Source organism: Capsicum annuum, chromosome 6 (assembly GCF_002878395.1).
Source record: "Capsicum annuum cultivar UCD-10X-F1 chromosome 6, UCD10Xv1.1, whole genome shotgun sequence".
In the NCBI taxonomy this organism is placed as follows: domain Eukaryota; kingdom Viridiplantae; phylum Streptophyta; class Magnoliopsida; order Solanales; family Solanaceae; genus Capsicum; species Capsicum annuum.
Genome location: NC_061116.1, coordinates 148521589 through 148529149, shown reverse-complemented (window position 1 = coordinate 148529149; position 7561 = coordinate 148521589).

The window sequence follows — 7561 nt, the reverse complement described above, 5'->3', positions numbered from 1 at the left end:
CATGAACTCTCATGAAAATAGCTACATGGCTGATATAGGAACGAGAGAGTCAACTTATGAGTAACAATTTTTTTAGGCTGGATATGATTTCGTGAGAAAAGATAAGAGGTTCATGACATGAAAACTCATGGTATTACAACATCTCCCCCTTGGGATCGTTCGTCCCCAAATGATACTAATTTGGTTGAAATACTAGGAAAAGACTGAGATGATACACAGGATACTTACGAACTGAATCATGACTTAATATTTAAATCTGAAACTGATGCATGATGCATGTACTGAGCTGAATTCTGCAATTTACCTGGATACGAACAAACTACCTTTTGAAATGGCCATACTCATGAAATTTCAGGTAGTGAGACTCGACTAAATCAAAAGATAGAAAAACTATAGAGATTTTTCTGTCTGACTGTTAAACTAGATTTCTGGCTATAAGGACTGAATCATACTGAATGCTCATACCCAGATAAAGTATTTCTTCAACACTTTTCTAAGAAACTATAACGATATTAGAGAGTAAAGAACTATGGGCATAATCTGAATCAAAACATCTGAATAAGGAATTTCAACATTGCTACGGCTCTATAGCATGGAACATAAACTTATAAATCATAAGCCAGGGTTGAATTTTTGGGGCTTAAGCAATGCAACTTCGTACTTTCAATCTTAGCAACACCTCACAAATACTCCATCAACTATACTATCCCCCTTGAAATATCATATTCACTTGATTCAACTTACAATTCTCACACGGCATTGATAAATATGTCTACTAAAGTCTAAACTAAACTAAATCCTCTCATCAAGTTCAAGCCTAACTCGGGATCATGAGGTACTGCACATTACCTTATAATACTAGCCTGAACTATGAATTCAATACCCCAAGCATTGTCACACAACTACTCACTCTAGGATGATTCTTCTTATCACTTTAACAACTAAATTCAATCTCTTACTAAGGAATCAAAGTTATTAGCGCACAACGCGCCCATCCTACCTATATACCAATATAACGTTCAAGCCTATCTTCATAACCACATATGCATTTCTAAACAAATACCCATAAGAGCATCTTTCTCATGTCCTATAAACCTTTCTGAAGAACAACTTCCATGCACTTTCTTAAGAACTCACACATAACCTTTCAACTACCCATGACATACATCAAAGACTTGGCCTCAATATTACTTTACACTTATAGCCTTAGCTAAAATAAGTATATAAAATCTTTCATCAATAAAAAACATTTTCTCTCTCCCATCCACATAATTGCTCAACATCACTATCTTGACCTGGGAGAGGTCACTGAAAGGTTAGAATACCCGGGCCAGAAACATGAAGAGATACTAAGCATAACTTGACACTTTACCAAGGCTTGAGGAATAGAGTATTCACGACATGGATTCATTAAAGAGATCTAATCTGAGGCCATACATGATATAACTCTGAATTTCATTAATCGTTAAGGGTATTTCATAAGTACTGGAACTGAACATGTTTTAAATCATGAATATATGAGTCATGAGTTGTATGACCTTAATTTGGAGTTCATAACTTCTGGAATGTAATTCTAACTACTGGATAAACTAGAACTCCTTATACTAGGAACTGGGAGAGTACATGATTCTCTAGTAAAAGCATGAGCATGAACTATGATCTTGGGACTGACACGTAAGGCATAAGTAGATATTGGGATAACTAAAAAAATACTGAAATTATAATGGGTTGAGCCACATCCTCATTTTCTGATGTTCTACACTGCACTGGCATCACTACTAGAATCTGGAAGTCTGACTTTGGCACTCATTCTATCATCTCCCCCTTAGTTTTAAGCCACCACTCTAAGTCTATGGAACCCTTTTACTATACTCTAAACTGGACCATACACTACACTCTAGAGTCTGGAACACAACCATACACATAAATAATAAACTTACTCTGAAAGACTACACCAAAAATTATATAACCCACTGCTAATACTTCCTTTTGAGGTACAACTCTATCTTTCTATAGTCCCACTAGTCATCATATAATATCTTGAATACTTACTAACTTAGAATCTTCATAAGTATAACCATATCCTGAGTTCACACCACCTAGAGCCTTAACTCTTATTTCTATTTACTCAATCTTTAAGAATTCAAACTTAGATTCTAACACTTAACACAGATGTCTTCAACCTTTAATAAACCATACTACCTCCTTCATACTCTGCTAATATCACATAAGATCACATCTCCAAACTTCTATCTCTAAACCATGAGAATTAAGCTCATATCAAGAAGGCTCAACATCATCAATCGAAACTCTTTAACTTAGCTATTTAGAACACCATATACCATCTAACTAGTATTCTTCCACTTAGCAACTCAACGGTACTACCAACCACACACAACACGTAATAACTTTAGAGAATAATGAAACCCCCTATCATCTTTGGCATACTTCTTCATCATACATATAATATCATACTTAATTATAAATTAAAATGGAGTCAAACTCTTGCACATACTGTTAAAGCCTACTAGATCACTTCCATATAACTAACATGACTAACCAAGAAATCATTATATCCACCTTAATGACCATCAACTATTCAAACTTAATTTCTAGTGCTAAACATACTTCAATAACCCAACCTCACATATAATTCTCACTTGGAAGCTATGAAATAAAACATGGAGAAACACTAGTCCACTAGAATCTCATAACAACAATAACTGATCATAACCATATGGCCTATCTTATTTACAATTCATTAACACATCCTCCTTCTACCCATCATCACTATTTACCATTCTATACACCTAAATTACTATCATAGCTCTATGATTTTCAACTAAACTCCTTTTTGTAATCTCAAGGAAAGCCTAAATTAATGATACTAAACCACCAAAAACTTCATTAATATCCTATATTTTACAAACACCATAAATACCATCAATAACTCCTTCCAAACTTTAAGCAAACAAGAATTCGCCTTAAATAATAACTCCTTCTTCAACATTTACTTAGACTAACACACAAGGATATATCACCTTAACACAACTCGATAACATGCATAGTTACCTTTATACTTTCTATCAATCGTCATTCCCACCTTTTCTTGTCACTACTCTTCTATACCTCTACTTCCAACTATAATAAGTTTCTACTATTCATAAATCATAACACAAAAATTCATAATATCCCTCGAATGCACACTATATTTAATAGTCTAGGTTCACACTATCTCCTTTTATGATCACTATCTGAATACATATCTAATTTTATCTCAACTGAACAACTCATAAGGATGAGAACATAGACTTTCAACTCAAGGAATTTAACACACTTTGGGAGCTCCTCTCAAGCCCTTTGTATGACTTCTGAAACTTCTGCTAGCAAATCTGAGAGCACTATCTGGGGAGGAATTAGAACTTGCTAATTATGTTATCTTGAGAATAAGCCATGGGTGAAGAATTTTAGGGTAACACACGAGTAGATAGGAGTTTCTGAAGGAATAACTTTACTGCATGATCTAGAGTATGAAGGAAAGAAAACTTTTCTTAAATGCCTTGTAGCCTCTCAAATAAAAGTACAGACGTCTCCGTACCGTTCCGCAAGACTCTACTATACACGGCTTCATAGACACCCTAGGACACTTGAATTTTGTGCTCTGATACCAAGTTTGTAACACCCTAAAAATAGTCCCAAGACATCACACGGTGCTTAGGACCATAAGTGATCCCAAGCTAACCCTTCTACTGGCATAACTTATAAGCAACTAAGTAAATATATATAAAATGACTGAGCTTACTATGCGGAAACATGAAAATGATTACAATATTGATACAACTTTTACATTCTGATAAAGTATGAAAAGAGGGACTGAATTTACATAACTGACTCTAACTGACATTTATAAAGCCTCTACTACTGACTATAGATAGCTAGGACGCGACCCCAATTGCCACTAATCAATACATAGGAGTAGGAAAGTAAAGTATGTAAATAACATCTAACTAAAGTCCCCAAAGTAGGAGGACTCATCATCTGTTGGCTTAAATCTGAAACTGTCTGATTCTAACTGTACATACCATAACTTGTACCTACATTATAAGACAATGTAGCATATAGACGTATAAGTGGATTAGTACTTTGACTATGTACTGAGTATATGGGGGTGAATGCATAAGTAAAACATTATCATCACATTTTATAAGATCATGCATACTAAATATAAATGACACATAGGCTTGAGTAATCTGAAATCTAAAGATCATAAATCATGCATAGTAAAGCATATAGTATAAATCTTGTGAGTCATAACACTTAGTTCTAAAATCTGTATTTCTGCTCTATTCTCAAATCATATAGGCTAAGTGAAAAAAGGCTCACCTTTTTATATCTGAAACTAAAAGTTGTAATTTTGTAATCTAAAATTTTAAGTAAAATAATGTCTGAGTAAGTTTGTGAGCCTTTACACTTAGTTTTTCTAAAAGCTTTTCTATTAATATTTTCTGTAAGCTAGCAGGGAGGTTCTCTTAACCGACATAAACTATGTGAGCATTCATGGAGTCTAACGTTCTTGTTCCCCTAAGGAGGAATCCTCACGTTGGGGAGAGGATTCATACTCTTACCTGGAGTATAACCTATCTGAGTGATCACGTATCTGTCATTTACGTAGAAGTGGGAATAATCTAAATCCTACGTTGGCACATAGTTTTGGGGTATAAAACCATAGTAATGTACCTATCTCAGTACTAAATACTACTCCCATTAAATTTGTATGCTCATTCTAAAGAAAATCCACTTTAAAATAATCTAATTGTTTGTAATAAAAACCAACTGTATATCTGTAAAGCTAAATATGTAATCTGAATCTGTAAAGTGGATTTCATATCTATTCTAACACCAAAAGGTCAAATCTTTATCAATAATCTGAAAGGAATTTAGTCATAGGGTGCTTATAGCACAACAATTCTTAAAATAGCAATCTTAAATTAGGGCTTAATGACCCATGTATCATTTTCATATTAAAACATCAAAATATCCATGCTTGATAATGTAAACATTGATAATTTAATTCAAAATCTAGAAATTACTGCAATATTCATGAAATTATGAACATATTCATATAATTCAACTTCTAAATCTTTGAAAATTTTATAAGCTTGTAAATAACAATAATGGGTATAAACCCTAACTACACTTTCATGGGAAAACACATAGAAATTCAGTAAATTTGTAATTAAAATAAGTTTTGGGAACAATGATAAAAGGATTACCCTTGTTGAAAAAACCTACATACCTTAATTAATGATCTTCAATGAAAAGCTTGAATCTTGAATTCGTATTGTGTTGTTGGAGATGAATTCTTGGAGTTCTTGTATTGAGAATCCTTAATCTTGAGTTTCCTTGGAGAATTAATGGAGGAATTTGGATTTCTTAGGGAGAAAGTTTGATGATCTAGGGTTTTGTTTTGACAGAGAGTAGATGAAATAAGCATAAAGTGCCTTAGAATGTGTTAAATCTTGTGTTTTAAATGATTGGGGCCTTGGGATTTACCAAAATACTCCCTTTAAACTGTTAAACGGAACTAAAAATGTGACATTTTTCCGAACTGAGTGGCCACCATAACACTCCACTATTGCGGTGGCTCTCTAGAAATTGACAAATGGGAATTAGGCATGCAACGCGATGCGCCACTATCGTGGCGCCCTATGTTTTGTCATTTTGGCCATCAACGTTATGCGGTAAGATCGCGTAGGGCTACTGGATTTTGACAAATGAGAAAATGGACCACTCTGCGATACACCAATATCGCGGAGGTCCACTAGAATTGATGATTGCTATTTTTCCTTCTCCGCGATGTGCTGAGAGTCCAGGTGGCACACTTTCAACTTTAAAATGATATAACTTCTCAACCGAGTGTCGAATTTGAGCGAATTTGGTATCGATGGAGAGTTTATTCAATTTTCCACACAATTGAAAATAGAAATCTTGAAAATACCATACAAAATAAAAGGTATTCATTTTTTAAGCTAATCTTTATTATTTTAGGGACAGATTTGAGCTAGGAAGAGTGCGGGGTATTACACCTCAGCTTGATTGAATTGGACGATCGTTGGAGCTTTCAAGGTAGCAGTTGGACATTCATTCGTCCAAAGTTCACCTCTATATTTCTATAGTAGTTATGTCTTTATTAGTATTCAGAGACAGTTATTATCCTTTGTGGTTATTTTTTTGGTGTATTTGACTCTTGGATAGTATTAGTAGTTTTTACTTTATTGACACCTAGTTTTAGGCATGATTGGTATTTTGGATAAGTTCTTTCAGCATTGTTATGATTATTTATATGGTTTGGCTTTGTTCTAGAAGCCTTACCTTGGGATATTTCTGTTTTTTCCTCTTTTCATATCTGTTTGGATAATAGGCTTACTTGTCAAGGTATGCCGCGAAAAGTGTCATCATGACCCTCATTTTTAGGTCGTGACACAGGGAGGTTCTTCTAACTGACATATACCATGTGAGATATTATGGTGTCCAATATCTAGCTCCTTTAAAAGGAAAACCTCACATTGGGGAGAGGTATTATACTCTTGCCAAGGAGTATAACCTGAGCTGGGTGATCACAATCTATATCTACATCCCTATAAATGGGAAAAATTTGAACCTACGTTGGCTTATAATTCTGGGGCATGTGAACTAGGACACATACCCAACTCGGTGCTAAATACTATTCCCTTGCTTATATGCTCATTCTGTAGGAAATTCACCTTAAAATAGCATAAGGCTTTATAATGAAAACCAGTTATGTAATTAAAACTAACATGTGTGGATTCCATGTCTAAGCTGAGGATCAAAAGATCAAATTTTGCTTAAAATCTGAAATGCTTAAACATCATCTTTCTTAAAATATCAAGATTTAAACTTGGGGCTTCAAACCCATTCTTGAAACTCATGTCAAATCACAACAAACTTCATGCTCAATAACAATAATCTTGAAATACTTTAACAATTCTAATCAAGATAATGAAATTCAATTTTCAATATATGAAATCAAATCACACGCATGAATTTGTGAAAGTAGTTATGCAATTCAACACTTAAATCACTTATAACATCATAAACTTCAAACAATGATAATTGGGTATGAACCCTAAATTGAAATTCATGTAAATTTCTGTAAATTCAACTTTAAAAACTAGTTTTGGGCAAAAGAATGAAAGAGTATCCTTGTTCATAACCCCACATACCATATTAGGTTAATTTGATGAAGAAACTTGACTTTGGATTCCTATTGATGTTCTTAAAGACTTCTTCTTGAAGTTCTTGAACCAGGAAACTTGGATTCTTGATTATCTTAAAGAGGGTGTGATAAAGCTTTGGATTTCTTGGAGATAAATTAGGGTTTCTTGGAGAGAAATTAGGGTTTCTTGGAGAGAAATTTGATGAATGATAGTGTAATTTGCTTAGAATAATGTCTAATATTCTATTTTTACGACTTGAGGTGGGCGCAAATGACCTAAATACCCTTTTAAGGTTTAAAGTCGCAACTGAAATGCTGTTTATA